Raw genomic sequence first — 17689 nt, 5'->3', positions numbered from 1 at the left:
GCTTTGTTCATAATAGCAAAAACATGGAACCAACCATTTTGCCTATCGAAGTTGGACTGGATAAAAAAAAAGGTGGTACATATACACAATGGAATATTAAGCAGCCATAAAGAAGGACAAAAATATGAACTTTGCAGCAACTTGGATGGATTTAGAGTCAATCATACTCAGTGCTCTGTCACAGAAACAAAGAACAGAGTATCACATGTTCTCACTCATAAGTGGACCTTGAACAATTATAAAATATAAGAAAGGGATTGGCAGTAGTGGGAAACTGTCAGGGGAGGGAGTGGGATTGGCAGTTGAGGGAAAATGCTAGGGGAGGGAGGGACATTCCTCATCAACAAGGGTACCTGCATAATCAACGTTTGTATACCTAACACTGAATTGTACCCCACATCTTTATTTTTTTTAGTAGATTTTTACATTTAGAATTATATTGTAATTTTGGGAAATTCGTGATAAAATATATGGTTTTTAAAAACAGTATGTAGCTGCACTTAAATTCACATAAAAATAGTATTTTTACAACTGTATTGAAATTTAATTCTTTTACACAGGTTAACAAAATGTATCACAGGAAGAACTAAACATTGGGTTTCACAAAAGCAATACTTTTGAAAGTGAAACAATGAAAAGTTTTTTGAAATGGTCACCTCTGGGTCAATTTACCACACTAGGGGAACAAAGTTGTTAAAATATAGCTGTGCTCAACTGAGCCACTTATCTGTACTACAGTATAGTACTTGAAATCAATCCTAAGGTCAAGATTTAAAACCATTTTAAGAGCCAAGAAAGACTCTATGTGTTTTACAGCCACTTCAGTTAGAGGTACTTTTCCTTCTCAAGACAGTCAAAGCTTAATTACAAGATTGACTATACATAAGTTTTCTTCCTCTTCATGTCTTCAGTTCAAAATACTATCATCATTGGTAATACAGTCTATATCTTGTCTGATCGGATGATGTGGTCCAGGATGTGGAGTTTGAGAAGGCGGACCCTGCATTCATGGAGGAGTTGGCCCTCTTGGTGCAGGCCATATACCAGGACTTACTCCCCCTGGTTGTGTAAATGGAGGGCTCAGAGTTCCTTGATCTTCAGCAAACTGGGATAAAGAGTTAGGATTATAATGGTGAGGAGAGTTTGCAGTTACAGATGGACCACCAGGTTGAGGTGGGGGAGGTCCTGGAGGAGGATGATTCATGTAAGGTGGCATCTGGGCAATAATATGTCCAGGGGGAGGAGTTATTGGTGGTGGAGCAGAGGTCATTGGTGGAGGTGGAACTTGGCTATATATCAAGTGAGGAGCAGCTGCAGCCTGGGGAGGATGTGGCATTGGATGACTTATTGGTGGAGGAGGAGGTGGGGGTGGTGTGTAATGTGGCCATGAAGGCATAATATGGTAAGGGTGAGACACCCCTGGTTGACCCTGGTATTCAGGTGAGCAGGTGCTGGGGCAGGAGGTGATGGTTCTCTAGCACCTGAATCGGGGACAGTTATTAAATTGCTGTGTTTTCTTGTTGAAATACGAAAGGTTTCTTGAGTGACCAAATGGGGTGGAGGTGGAGCCATGGGCAATTCTGCGGGAGGAGCACGAATTTCCTCATGTGGCTGATTATAGTGCTCATGTGACACATGTTGCAGAGGAGGTTGGTATGCTGCTTTGGCGGAATATGGCTCATAGTGTGCTTGTCTGGTGGCGTTATAAAATGATCGGGGATTTCTACTGGTGTTGGGGCAATAGAAGGATGAACATTTTCAAGTGAAGCATGGGTGACAGGTTTTCCAGACCTCATATGGCAATGGTTGATATGAGCCTGTAATTCTTTCTGAAACAAGTATGCTCTCTTGCACCCTTGAATGATGCTACACATGAAGAAAGAACCTTGTGTACACTGCTCAATTCACTGCACAGGATCACTACAGCCTAGACACATCTTATCTCCCTTTTTTTCATGTCATATAGCACAATCATAGCAAAAAACATGCTTGCATGGAATCATTCGCCCATAGATTTTAACAGACAATTCACAAAAATGAATGGGTGTATCCTCCTTTTCACCTAAGATGCTTATCTGAAAGTCCCAAAAAAAGTGTCCAGGAAATCTTCCCTGATTTCTAAAATGTTCTGCCACTTTACAGTTATACCGTTCTTCTTCATTACAATCAAATCCTTCTTCATCACCAGGTGGAGCCTTTGCAGGTATCCAGTTTAGAGTCCTTTGAGTCCAAGGTTCACGTTTGGCTTTGTTTGCTTGTTTGGAGATGAGCTTTATAGGAATTCATCTGTGAACATCAAGACTACCCAACGATCCAGAACTATTAGTGCCTTGTAATTCATTGTCAGTGTGATCCATGATTTAACTCGCAGAGCATCTTTGTTAAACCAAAAAAAAAAAAGTAACCAAAAATTCTTTGTCTGCCCTCAAGAACTCTTACTGGAATAACACACAGTTTTGTGGGCGATCTTATTCGTACTCCTGGCTTAAATCTGTATGCTGATGACTCCTAATTTCTAAGTGTCTCTTGCATTCCAGATCATTGTGTCTAACTGCTAGCTGAGTATTTTGATCTAAATGCCAATGGATGCCACAAGCTCAGCTTGTAAAAAAATATTTATTCTGTCTTCCAAATCTTCTCTCCTTTCCTAACCTCAACCTCAGTAAGACAACAGAAATTGAGCATAATACAAAGTAATAAATGATTTATTTAATAGAAGATAAGAACCATTAAAAATAAAGCAGGGAATGGGGAATTGGAAGGGTTGGGGGTCAGCATTTAACAAGAGTGGCAAGTATAGGCCTTATTAAGGAGTTAACATTTAAGCAAAGACTTTTAAGTGAGAAAGTAAGGAAGGAAGTGAGGGAGTTAGTGAAGCAGATATTTGAGGGGGAAACATTCCAGGCATTGAGGGTAGCCAGTGCAAAACCTAAGGAATACTGGGTGTGCTTGAGAAATAGTAAGGTTGCTAGTGTGGTTGGTGTCAAGTGAAAGGGAGAGTGTTAGCAGAGGGGGATCAGAACTCTGAGAGGACGAGGGAACAACTAAAACATTATAGGGAGAGGAAGTGATATGACCCGATTATTTGGCTGTCACTCAGGTTGAGTTTTGGAAATGACTTTTGACTCTTCCTTTCTTCCTCTGACTCCATTCTCCCAGACTTCCATAATTGCTACTCAATGGGTTGTCTTTTTTCTGTTCCTGCAGTCAGGCCTTTTGCTAGAATGTATTTTATAATGTTTTTATTTCACTATGACTTTTATTTATTTTATTTTTATTTTTTTTGAGTTGGAGTCTCTCTCACTCTGTCGCCCAGACTGGAGTGCAGTGGCCGCTCCCGGCCACTGCAGCCTCGACCCGCTGGGCTCCGGCGATCCTTCCGCCTCAGCCTTCCGAGTAGCCGGAATTACAGGCATGCGCTACCATGCCCGCTGATTTTTTGATTTATTGTAGAGATGAGGTCTCGCTGCCCAGGCAGGTCTCGAACCCGCGGGCTCAGGCAATCCACTCACCGCAGCCTCTCGAAGGCGTGGGATTATAGGCTTAGCCATCGGGCCTGACTGACTTTTATTTTTAAAAAATTTTTTGAAAACATCTTTTTTATTTTAAAATTGTGAGGCACAGTTAAGGGTTAGGTATACAAATATGCATTGTTCAGGCACCCTTGTTGATAAGGGGTGTCTCCCTGTCCCCAGGCAGATACTGACTACCGTTAATCCCAGCTTCCTTCCCCTCCCTACCCCCCATAGTTTCCCACCACTGTCAGTCCTTTTCTTATAATATTATGATAGATGTTCAAGGTCCACTTACGAGTGAGAACATGTGATACTCAGATCTTTGTTTCTGTGAGAGATCACTCAGTATTATAAACTCCAGTTCCATCCAGGTTACTGCGAAATTCATGATTTTTATGACTGTGCGGTATTTCATTGTGTATATGTACCACATTTTTAAAATCCAGTCCCCTTTTGATGGACAGCATGGTTGGTTTCAGGTTCTTGCTATTGTGAACAATGCTGTGATAAACATACGTGTGCAGGTGTCTTTTTTTCTAGAGTGGTTTGAGTTCTTCAGGGTATATTCCCAGTAGGGGGATTGTGGGGTCATATGGGAGGTCGATATTTAGAGCTTTTAGGAATCACCACACCGCTTTCCACAGAGGTTGCACTAGTTTACACTCCCATCAACAGTGTAGAAGTGTTCCCTTTTCACCACATCTATGTGCTTCTCTTATTTCTAAATCATTTTATCAAATTTTCCTCCTTGAGTTACTATTTTATGCCATGAATGAATAAAATGTTTTCTTTCAGAGCACTGAATAAGAAAGATACATTTTCTGGCAATTTTCAATAACTCAAAAAATAACAGTTGCTGGAGAGGGTATGGTACATATTCACTATGACTTTATAATTTATGGTATATGAAGTTATCTTGGACTTTCAAAAGCATAAAAATAAGTGAAGAATTGTGTTAACTGAACAGTTTTGTTGTGTGAAATATCAGGTGATGAGGCAATCTACTAACACTTAGAACACATTGGGAAGGATATTCTCAGATTCCTGATTTAATTTTTGAACACTAAAAAACAAAAAGGCTGGGTGCCATGACTCAAGCCTGTAATCCCAGCACTTTGGGAGGCCAAGGTGAGGGGATTGCCTGAGCCCACGGGTTTGAGAACAACCAGGGCAACTTGATGAGCCCTCATCTCTACAATAAATCAAAAAATTAGCCGGGCATGGTAGGGCATGCCTGTAGTTCCAGATACTTGAAAGGCTGAGGTGGAAGGATTGCCTGAGCCCAGTAGGTCAAGGCTGCGGTGGCCGGGAGCCTGCCATGGCACTCCAGCTTGGGGAGATGGAGTGAGACTCCAACTCAAAAAACAAACACACACCCCCTCCGAAACTCACATGATCTATTTCCGCCTCCTCTTTTGTTCTGTTTATCTTGGGAAAAGTTGTCTTCACGTGTTATCAGATTTTCAAACTGTATTGTAATATTACTTTAAAAGTCTAAAGTTTATCTTGTAGCATCTGTAAGGGAAGCAACATGATTTTTATTCTGCCGTAATGCTTTAATTTATAGGACTTGCAAAAGGAAATGGGTTGGTAGAGTCCAAGATTTATAACTGTGGCTTTTGTACTGTTGTATTCTTAATATACTACAATTTGTAATACTAATTTACAATTGTCATTCAGTATTATATTTGTAATATTGTATTTGTAATATTGTATTTGTAATATAGTATTATTGTATTTTTAATACAATATTATTGTAATATTATGTTAGACCATATAAATATTATTAATTTGCTTTTGTTATTCAATTATAAATTCTCATTTATATTTTTTTCACCTTTTATAATGTGAAGTTTCTTTATTTTATTATCATTATTATTTTTTGAAGTTGCTATTTTGGCAGTTAAGCTAACCTAACTTTGTGGTTTTAGCAAAATTATTCAGCTTTATTTTGGCAAGCCTTAAGAATAACCTCTTGTTTTTGAATCTTTTGGTTTTATATACAACATAATATTAGCTGGAAAAAGAATGGCCTGCAGTAGATAATTTATTGATTAAGAGTTATTCTTACAAGGATTTCATTAGTTAGTGTTTTGGAAGCCTACGTTTCTCTCTCTCTCTCTCTCTGTCTCTCCCCTCCCCCCTTTGTCTCCATCTCTTTCTTTTTCTCTCCCCATCTCTCCTCTGTTTCTCTGTCTTTCCCCCTACCTACCCCACTATTTCAAGTCCATTCTCCATCAGATTCATCTTCCACATTGCTCCAAGGTGATTTTCCTTGTGATTTTCTCCTCTTTTCCCCCAAATGTTCTTGTTTTTCCAGACTAAAGTACCTGTCCTTTAAGAATAGGACCAAACAAAAACAATTATTCCTCTGTGAAGAATTATCCACCTTCTCTGAGAACTGCCCACTCCCCGCATCATGCTATGTCTGGGGCAGATGAGATGCGGGAGCCGACGCGTGCTGTCACTATAGCTAGGCCTTGAGTGAAGGCCCCAAGCGAAGGTAAGCTCTCGCTTGGTAGCTCTGCAACCTAGCCAAAGGCAAGGCATGAGACCAGCTACACTGAACAGGGTCTCAGATGCCCACACATCCAGGTGCACATAGTACAGATAAAGCCTTAGCTGTAACAAAATAACCGCGGAACAGCTCGCCTTGAGCTTACCACAAAGTTCCGTGATAGCTCCCTCACAGATCTTGAATCCCTTCCAACTTTCTTTGTGCTTGATTATAAAAGAAACATGCTTAGTTAGTTCGGGGGCACTTCTCTTTCATCAGAGGAAAGGGTCCCACCTGGCCTCAGCTTTTCTTTCTGTCTTTGTGTCTTAATCTCTTGCTGCTCTCTTTCGGTACCCTCAAGGCAGCAGCGCAGGCCGGGGCAATGTTATGCAATATTAAGAGCTGGTTTAATCAGATAATCTGTCTTTTTCATGTCTGAACCTCACTGAATATTATGGCTCAAAGTATGTGTGTTTAATAAACAAATAGTGAAAAAATTGTATTAATAGTTGACTATCCACATATGATGACTATAACTATGATAGATGTTTTCCAAGGTTGCTTTTTCTTTGTCATTTAACTTGTTTTGGATATCTTAACAATTTCTGTATTGTCATGCAATGTAAAGTAATTTTGATTAGTTGCTTAATAGAAGCATATTAAAGGTAAAATTACAGGAAACAATGATGTTCTCTTTTCTAAATTACTGATCTACAGTCTTCTATATATCTTTTCACATCTGCAGTCTGGCTTTATTTTCAATAAATTGCAGGTCTGGGACTCCCAGTCTAATATCCTAGATGAGGAATAAGCTGATTTTGGACATAGAAATTTTGCTATTATAGGTTTGATTGGTTCTATTTCATTTAATTGAAGAGTCTAGTTTATGATTAATTGATCTTTGATTCCTTAAACATTTACCATTAAAATAAACTTAGAATTTATCTTTAATTCCTTAAAATATATTGATTTTGATTCCTTAAATCCACTTAAGATCAATTTAAGAATATATCAATCTTTATTTCCTTCAATAAGAAACTTCTATGTGCCGATCTTGATTTGTGGTCTAAGAATTGTGTGCTCCAAAGAAGCTTTTATCGCAATACTACCATGACAACCCAAGTGAAAAAGAACAGAGCCTTGCAGCTGAAATTCCAGAACAAAGTGTTATAAACAGGGCTGTGTCCTAGATATTTTTAATTTTAGATTTTGTTTTTATGACTCAGTTCAGCTCTTAGAAGAACTGAATGTATGGCTTCCTGCCACAGCAAATATTTGTTTCCACAAAGCACATGTTTTAAGTATTGGGAAAGATTCAAAGTGGCATGTTTAGGATTAATTTACGTATTCTCCAGTCATCAATCTTAATGTATGGTTGAAATGGCTTTTCATTTTCATAAGACAACCAATCAAATTATTTGGTTTTATAGTGACACATGGACTTTGCTACTTGAATGTCTTCTAGCTAACATCATTTATATGGATTTCTTCCTAATCAGTACCACTGAAAGATGAAAGGCCAACCTGTACATGCTGTCTCAGTTACCTGTTTTTACAAAACAAGCATAGCTTGGCTTAGTGGCTTGAAACAGCAGCCATTTAATCATGTCTCAAGATGGTGTGTTGGCTGGGCTCCACTGTGAAGTCCTCTACATGCTGTTGACTGGCACTAGAGTCGCCTGAGGTCCTCCTGGGTTGGAATCTGCAAAGTGGATCGCTCACATGGCTGCTCGTTGGTGCTGGCTGTTGACTGGAGCTTCCTGCTTCTCCTCCACAAGGAAGAGGCTTTTTGACTTGGTCCTGTCATGACATAATGGCCAAATTTCCAGAGTACATAAGTGGAAATTACTCTCTCTTTATTTATTTGTTGTAGAGATGAGATCTCACCAAGTTGCCCGGGCTGGTCTTGAACCCGTGGGCTTAGGAATCCCCTCACCTCTGCCGCCCCAAGTGCTGAGATTACAGGCTGAGCCACCGAGACTGGTCTCTCTCTTCTTTTTTAAAATTTTATTTTATTTGCATTCAAGGGTACACGTGCAGGTTTGTTATGTGGGTATGTTGCATGACGGCGAAGTTTGGGCTTCTCTTGAGCCCATCACCCAAATGGTGAGCATGGTACCCAGTGGGTGGTTTTGTAACCCTTACGTTTCTCCCTTCCTCCCTCCTCCCTTTAGGAGTCCCCATTGTCTGTTATTCCCACCCTTATGTCCATGTATACCTAGTGTTTAACTCCCACTAATGAGAACATGCAGTATTCAGTTTTCCGTGTTACTATACTTAGAATAATGGCCCCCAGCTGCATGCATGTTGCTGCAAAGGACATGATTTCATTCCTTTCTATGGCTGCCTAGTATTTCATGGTATGTATATGTGTGTACAAATATATATACATATATATATACGCACACAAAGATATAGTATTTTGTTTATTCAATCCACTGTTAACGGGCAGTGAATTGCATAAATGAATCTCATATGATTTCCCTATTAGTTTAGACTGTGCAGCTTACAAGATGTTTAATTTTAGATAAATTATTTAACTAAGAGTCAGTCTCTTTATTGATAAAACAGGCATAATAATATATGTATTTCATTGGTTGTTATGTAGCATAAATGAGGCAATATATGCAAAAATCTTGGCATACAGCTTGGTGCATAGTTATGATCCAATAAATATTTGATTATTATCATTCTTGATAGGTCAGCAAGTACCAAAAGGAGTAATGCCAGGGACCTGGGTTCTCTGAACTCAACCTCTACATTAGATCATCAGAAATATACATTCTTAGACAAAGAATCAGGCACTGATATAAGAAATTGGTAGGAAGATAGTTTCTGTGTGTTTATTTATTTCATTTTTTATTTTAAAGATGTGGGGTACAATTCAGGGTTAGGTATATAAATGTTCATTATGCAGGTACCCTTGCTGATAAGGTGTACCCCTCCCTCCCCTGGCAGTTTCCCTCAACTGACAATCCCACCCCCGTCCCCTGGCAGTTTCCCACTACTGCCAATCCCTTTCTTATAGTATTATGATAATTGTTCAAGGTCCGCTTATGAGTGAGAACATATGGTACTCTGTCCTTTGTTTCTGTGATAGACCATTGAGTATGATCAACTCTAAATCCATCCAAGTTGCCACAAAGTTCATGTGTTTGTCCTTCTTTATGGCTGCATAATATTCCATTGTGTGTATGTACCGCATATTTTTTAAATCCAGTCCAGCTTGATGGGCACTATGGTTCGTTCCATGTTTTTGCTATTGTGAGTTTCAGTGTATTTAAACCTGACTTTGGAAGCATTGTTGATCTATGGCTCCAGTCCCTATAAAGAAGTTTCATAAGATAGAATGATGGGATGGGACAAAACGTTCTCTGCCACAAGGAACTTGTAAAAATCCCCACTGGATAAGTAGAAGGTGGAATATAGAGGAAGTGTTTCTGACTGCGGATTTCTAGAATCCCATAATGAGTTAAGGAGGGGTCAGAGAGTAGCTGCAGATCATGAACCAAAAGGTAGGGGAAAACAATTTTGGCAAAGCCAGTATGGGGAACCAAGAGACAGGGTAAGCTGGCAGCATTATGTTACAGCTGCATGTTCTGCCTTCTGGTCACCCCTCACCACCAGTGGAAAATGCCCCTCTCTCAGATGATCCTTTTGCTTTCTGCTTTGGTCATCTGCTCTTCGTTCTTGTCTCCTTGTTCCGTGGTATACCTGACTTCTTTCTCTGATCCTTACCTAATTGAATGCTCAGGCCAGTATATGGACAGCCTATTGGTCATGTGCTTTTGGACTGCTAACGGGGGCCCTATCAGTTATATCAGTTGGGGTCAGTTAGGGAAATGGACACCCTGTGAGAATCATAGAATAGAGATGTATTATGGGAATAAGACCTTACTGGAAAAGGCTGAGAAATAAGTTTACAAAAAGGGAGTTGCGGGATCAAAGAAAAGTTGCTAACCAGTTCTCCTGGAACATGGTGTGGGAGGACAAGTTGGACCTTGCCGAAGACTCTGGGACACCAGGCTGGGATGAGATGATGAAGCAGAGCTGGTGAAGTCTATGGAAGGTGGTTGCCTCTGTGTCTGGTGGTGGTTTTTAGGCCACTCTTGATAGGCACTCTTGCAGTTGGAAAGAAGAACTGAACATGGAGAGAAAGAGAGTGAGACAACCTGGAATCTGTTGGCACCTCTGCTTTGTTTCTTGCTACATCCAACCACACTGACCTTTAGGGAATAACGGCTGGTGTTTCAGCTCAGCCAAGTTGACCCAGTTCAAAGTGTCACCTCACTTGACTCTTATTTCTCCTCACCTCTACATTTTAAGGTACTCATAACTTTGTTATCTTTTCTATTTTTTTAATTTTTATTTTTGTTTTTTTGAGTTGGAGTCTCACTCTGTTGCCCAGACTGGAGTGCAGTGGCTGCTCCCAGCCACCGCAGCCTCGACCCGCTGGACTCCGGCGATCCTTCTGCCTCAGCCTTCCAAGTAGCTGGAATTACAGGCATGCGCTACCACGCCCAGCTGATTTTTTGATTTATTGTAGAGATGAGGTCTTGCTGCCCAGGCGGGTCTCGAACACGCGGGCTCAGGCAATCCACTCACCTCAGCCTCCCAAAGGCGCGGGATTACAGGCTGAGCCACCGAGCCTGGCTTACTCATAACTTTAATAAGAGTACTCCTATCCCCTGATTTTGCCTTATGGGACTCATACTTAGGTTATCTATATTAGGGAGATTGGGCAAGTGTGCCTCTGATTGTAAATAATGACTTTTATGTAACTCGTTTTGCTTTCCTTGATTCCTTGACTTCTAGACAATTCAAGCCAAGTTTTGTACCACCAAACAGTAACTAACGATTTTTTAAAAAGTATTTTCATCTTTATTATTCTTCCTTAACATTGTGCTTATGTTTTTGTTTAGTATGTTTTAAATAATTATACATTCAAATATGTAAATTGTTTCTATTTTTAATACTTTACTTTAAAAATAGGTAACAGTATCACATAATTAAAATATCAAAAAATATAAAATGAATGTACAGTGAGAAGTCTCTCCCTCCCATTTCAACTCCTATGTACTGAATTCCCATAACTCTACTTCTTGCTGCTCATGTTAAAAGTTTTTTTAATGTCTACAGAAAAAAAACACAATTTTTATTTCCACCTCTTTTTTACTCAAATGATAGCATCTCAAGTACACTGCTCTACACATTTATTTTTCATATAACAATAAATAAGCATGAGAGACTTGTCTCTCTCTCTATATCTTCATATAAATATATAAAAGCTCTCACTTCTTTTGGGAGTAGGTAGAATATATATCTTTTTTTTTTGAGTTGGAGTCTCACTCTGTCGCCCAGACTGGAGTGCAGTGGCTGCTCCCGGCCACCGCAGCCTCGACCTGCTGGGCTCTGGCGATCCTTCTGCCTTAGCCTTCCGAGTAGCCAGAATTACAGGCGTGCACTACCATGCCCAACTAATTTTTTTGATTTTATTGTAGAGATGAGGTCTCGCCTTCCCAGGCGGGTCTCGAACCTGTGGGCTTGGGCAATCCACTCACCTCAGCCTCCCAAAGGCCCAGGATTACAGCTGAGCCACCAAGCCCGGCTAAAATATATATCTTACAGATATATATTCCAAGGTCCAATAAAAATATTTCTCTTGTCATCGGTTGTATTAGATGGCCTATACTATTATTTTCCTTCTTAATCCTCACAATGAAATTGGCTCTATCTTTTCTTCTTGAATCATGAGTTCATTGCTTTAGGCTCACTCATCACCCATCAGTTCACCACCCGCAATTCCCAAGTCAATTCCGAATTATGTAAGAATCACCTTGAAAGTAAATGATCTTGAATGACTCAATCTGCTGTAGGCACAATTGCCAGTGTCCTGGGGTAAATGATCAGAACCAAGGAAGCCTTGCTTCTCCAGCAACTTAGTCATGGTCATCCATGACTGAGATTCTGCCTCAGGCCTCCAATTGTCCTTTAGTTAGCCCTGTCTTTGGGGTTGTAGTCCTGCCTTGAAATGTTTCTATATTTGCCCCTGTTTTTTTTTTTTAAATTCCAGCTTGGATGGGCAGTATGGTTAACTTTGTCAATCATTTTCTAAAGGATAGAATATGTTTCCCCAAATTTCCTCTATGTTTCAGCTGTGTACTAAAATCTGGTTCAAAATAGATCCTCTGGGATCACATCATTTATGATTCTTTTTCTATGTTTTATCACTACATGGAAACTCTTGTTGCCATATCTCAGATAGTTAATTTCGGCACACTGCTACATTATCTCCAAGTTCACTATTTCTCTGTGGATATTCTAGTTTCTACTTACAATGATTCACAGGGCAGGATTATCATTGAAACTAGCTCAAGTTCTCTGCTCTCACTCTTCCAGATGTGGTTTTTTTACATTTTCCTTCTAGTCTGCTACTCAAGTTCTAGCACACCGTGAAGCAGGCATGCCTTATTTATGACTCACTCAACTTCAAGTGTAAGTTATGTTCATTATTTTCATGGATCAGACAGTAGAAGTAATGTTGAACAACTTACTTGACTTTCATTAGGGGTAGTTGAGAATAAAAAAAAATATGTAATTTTACTGAAGTTGAAACCTCCAAAGAGTATGCCAAAAAGAAAAATGAAACTAGCATAGAGTTCTTTTTTTCGATCAATGGCCAATGGGTGGCAGATGTGGCTTTAATAATAAGACTCTTTTTAGGGTTACAAAATTTAGAATGGTACCATGGCTCTTTTCTGATTATACTTTCAAAGTGATTCAGTCTTTCCTTTTAAGTAATAGATGAACCATATTAGAAAATAATTACTCTGAAACTAAGGTGTCTATTAATCAATTCCTTTTCTAAGTCTATCAAACACCTCATAAAATGAGGTTCACTTCTTTCAACAACATCTTAAAAATAAAAACATTGTTTACATAATAAGGTTTTATTGCAGATAAATACTCTATCTATCTAGTGGGTTTCCTTAAGTCTCTTAACTATTTATTGCACAAAACAAACCTAATTGACCAAATATTTAAGTGATACAATCACAGATAATATTAAACAGGGGTCTATTTTGCACATAATTTGAGCATTAGAATTCTAAAATCAGAGATAGTAAGGGCCAAGAATTTTAGTTGAAATGCAATAAAAGCACATGACTTCATGCTCATATCCCACAATATCCTCTAATTATAAATGAACTTGTGGGGGACTTCTGGCAAGATGACAACGGGGCAACCTGGTCTGTGAAACTCTCTGCAAAGGAGAACTGCAGTGGGTCTCTGGCTCTCACCCCGGGGGCTGTGGACCCCAACATTGCAGCCTGCTCTTCATATGGAGCTCAGCTGTTGCCACTGCTGGGGCATTGTAGCGGACTGGACAACCACTGCAGCGCAGACTCTGCCGCCGCCGCCGCCGCCGGTAGCACATTGCACCACCTGGGCCGGAGGTGATCCATGACTTCAGTCCTTGAAGCCCCTTCAGGGAAGACCTGCTGGGATCACTGCCACCTCTCCTGCGACTGAGACGTCCTGCCCACCATGAGGCTCCTGCCCTGTGCCCTGAGGCAGGCATCCATCTCCAGTCTCTGCTGGTTCCTGTCCGGCCCCACCCCCTCTGGGGCGAACAGCTGAGATAGCACCACCTGCTGGCAATTCAAGGTAACAACACTGAAAATGGGAGAAACAAGCTTGAAAAAGACATAGGCCAGAGTGGTGATCTGAACTGTCCTTCACAGCAGACCAGGGGCAACTGACCCTAACTGCAAACTAATTTACCAGCTTGAAAAGAAAGCTAGAAATCAGAACTGAAAGGACATTGGACTTAAACAAAAAGTCTCAGAGTGTGCTTCATTGATTCTCTTAGTTTAATGACTTAATTCTATTCCTACTGTATTGTTCCTTTTTTTTCTCTTCCTTTTCTTCTCTTTTCTTCCCTCTGTAAACCATATCTTTGTATAGAGGAACAGCACACCAATAAGGTGGTTGGTTAGCTTGTATGTTAGCATCACTATATGTTTTATTTTATTTTTGTATGGGAGCTGGCTCATCTATAGCTGTGGTTTATTGTTTTTATCTGTTTCAGTATAGGTCTCTCTCTCAATTTGTTGGCACACTCATTTGTTTCCCCCCTTACTCCTCTATCTCTCCACCCCCCTCTTCAACCCACTGTCTGCTCCATTCTCTTCCCTCTGCTAACCACATTTTATTTCAGGGAGTAAACCTAAAGTCCCACTGCACAGACAGATTCCAAGGCAGTGGGAAGTGGGTTCCAGATTATCCACACACCTGTCAGCAAATACCAGGACCTGCAGATAGATTTTGAATCACAGCTCCTCCATTAAGTCAATCTCAAAACTGCAAAAAGGACCAACCCAAACCTACAGTGCAACTCCAGAATTGAACAAAGGAAGAGGGCATACATAAACAATAGGAGATAGAACAAACAGAAGTAAAACCAATCCCTTTACCCCTGAATAACAGAATTTAAAGAAGATGGTGACATGGAGGGAAGGAAAAAATAGGGAGGGGGAAAAACTGCACAAATGAAAAAAAACCAAAAGAACAATAGACCCCTGGGAGATCAGACACTGAGAAAACAGATTCTGGAACACAAACAATGAAGAGCCCCCAGAATGACTGGTCACATGCAAGAAACCCAGACATCAAGACATTAATGGAAAGAATTAAAAAAATTGAGGAGAGACAAGAGGAAAATAGGAAGGAGCTGATGTCACAAATAACAGGAGTAAAGAATACTGTGATGGAAATCAATAACAGACTAATAAGCATGGAAAGCAGAATCAGCCAAGCAGAAGAAAGAATCTTAGAGTTTGAAGACCAAAACAAAGAATTAACCCAAACTGTCAAAAGCATAGAAAAGAAGCTCAAAAAGACAGAACAAAACCTACAAGAGCTGAATGATCACTTCAAGAGACCAAACCTAAGAGTAATTGGGCTTCCTGAGGCAGAAAGAGAAACAGAAGCCATATTGGAACAAACATTTCATGAAATCATTCAAGAAAACTTCCCTCATCTCATCAAGGATGAAAAAACTCAAACACAAGAGATTCAGAGAATCCCTGCAAAATAACAAAGGAGAAGACCAATTCCCAGACACATAATAATTTGCCTAAACAAAGTAGCTATAAAAGAAAAAATTCTAAAGGCAGCAAGAGAAAAAGGCCAGACTACCTACCAGGGAAGACCAATTAGAATAGCAGCAGATTTATCCACAGAAACCCTTCAGGCTAGGAGAGCATGGAGCCCTATCTTCAAAGTTCTAAAAGATAAACAATTTCAACCAAGAATAACCTACCCAGCCAAACTAAGCTTCAATAGTGAGGGAGAATTGAAATCTTTTCCAGATATCCAATCCCTAAGAACCTACTCTGCCACCAGACCACCTGTACAAGAAACACTTAAGAAAGTACTGAACACAGAAGAAGAAAAAAAAAAAAAGAACAACAATATTCTTCACAAGAGTACAGGCAAAAGATTAAAAACACACATGAGCCAACTCCAAAACCCAAAGAAAGACAACAAACAAACAGGAACAACACTGTAAGAACCTTATGACAGGGATCAACTCTTTCATTTCAATTATTAGCCTAAATGTGAATGGACTAAATGCACCACTGAAAAAACATAAAATGGAAAAATGGATAAAATAGCATCAGGCAACAATCTATTGCCTTCAAGAGACTCACCTCACTAGAAAGGACACCCACAGACTCAAAGTAAGAGGATGGGAAACAAACTTTCAGGCGAATGGAATACAAAGGAAAGGAGGAGTAGCGATCTTAATTTCAGACAAAATACCCTTCAAGCTATTAAAAATAAAAAAAGATACAGAAGGCCATTACATAATGATAAAAGGCTCAATCCATCAACAAGAAATATCTATCCTAAGCATATATGCACACAACATAGGTGCGCCAACTTTCATAAAGCAACTTCTAGGAAAACTAAAGAAAGATATTGACTCTAACACCATCATAACTGAGGACTTTAATACCCCACTCACAACCCTAAACAGATCATCAGGACAAAAAATCAGCAAGGAGATCTGGAACCTCAATATGACTTTGGACCAAATGAACTTAATCGATACCTACAGAACACTCCATCCAAAGACCACAGAATATACATTCTACTCATCACCGCATGGAACATATTCTAAGATCAACCACGTAATTGGCCATAAATCAAGCATAAGCAAATTTAAAAGGACCGAAATTCTACCAAACACCTTCTCAGACCACAGTGGAATAAAACTAAACATTGACACCAACAAAGTCCCCCAAAAACCCACAAAGACATGGACACTAAACAGCATGATGCTAAACAACTCCTGAGTCAATGATGAAATCAAAACAGAGATCAAAAGATACCTGGAAACAAATGAAAATGAAGAAACATCTTACCAAAATCTCTGGGATGCCTTGAAAACTGTAGTAAGAGAGGAATTTATATCCCTACAAACACACATGAAGAAAATGGAAGGAACACAAATTAACAATCTATCAAGCCACCTAAAGAAGCTGGAAAAGCAAGACCACATAAACCCAAATTTCAGCAAAAGAATCCAGATCACCAAAATAAAAGCCCAAATCCAGGACATAGAAAACAGAAAAATAATACAAAAAAATCAATGAAACAAAAAGCTGGTTCTTCGAAAGGATAAAAAAGATCGATGCTCCCCTAGCTAGACTGACCAAGAAAAAACGAGAAAAAACCAAATAAGCACAATCAGAAACACAAAAGATGAAGTCACATCTGACCCTGAAGAAATACAAAAGATCATTAGAGACTACTACATACGCTTGTATGGAAACAAACTTGAAAACCTTAAGGAATTGGAGGACTTTCTGACATCACACAACCTACCTAGGTTGGAACAAGAAGATATTAAGACCCTAAATAGACCAATAACAATCAAGGAAATCAACTACGTAATAAGAAAACTTCGTACAAAGAACAGCCCTGGTCCAGATGGCTTTCCAGCAGAATTCTACAAGACATTTAAGGAGGAGCTGATACCAATCCTACTGAAGGTATTCCAGGCAATTGAAAAAGATGGAACTCTCCCCAAATCATTTTACGAAGCCAACATCACATTGATACCCAAGCCAGGTAAAGATCCAACAAAGAAAGAAAAGTACAGGCCAATATCTTTGATGAACATAGATGCTAAAATTCTCAACAAGATCCTAGCAAACTGAATTTAGCAATACATCTCAAAATTCATCCATCATGACCAAGTAGTCTTCATTCCTGGGAGGCAAGGCTGGTTCAACATTCGTAAAGCCATAAATGTAATTAAATACATCAACAGATGTCAAAAACAAAAACCACATGATTATATCATTAGATGCAGAAAAAGCTTTTTGATAAAATCCAGCACCCCTTCTTGATAAAAACCCTTGAACATCTAGGCATACAGGGAACATACCTCAAAATAGTAAAAGCCATCTATGAGAAACCCACAGCCAGCATACTCCTAAATGGACAAAAATTGGAACCATTCCCCCTGAAAACTGGAACAAGACAAGGATGCCCACTCTCACCCCTCCTGTTCAACATAGTATTGGAAGTCCTGGCTCAAGCAATCAGAGAAGAGGAGGCAATCAGGGGTATCCAAATAGGAAAAGAGGAAGTCAAGCTATCC

General features: G+C 39.6%; 1 pseudogene; it reads right to left on the bottom strand.

Moving 5' to 3' along the window:
• Nucleotides 1-926: 926 nt before the first annotated feature.
• On the bottom strand, nucleotides 927-2357 carry LOC103257276 (annotated as a pseudogene).
• Between the last annotated feature and the right edge of the window lie 15332 nt (nucleotides 2358-17689).

Source organism: Carlito syrichta, unplaced genomic scaffold, assembly GCF_000164805.1.
Source record: "Carlito syrichta isolate Samal-C Ts95f unplaced genomic scaffold, Tarsius_syrichta-2.0.1 Scaffold301632, whole genome shotgun sequence".
NCBI lineage: Eukaryota > Metazoa > Chordata > Mammalia > Primates > Tarsiidae > Carlito > Carlito syrichta.
Note: the sequence above shows the minus strand (reverse complement) of the source record. Positions and strands in the feature narration are given on the sequence as shown.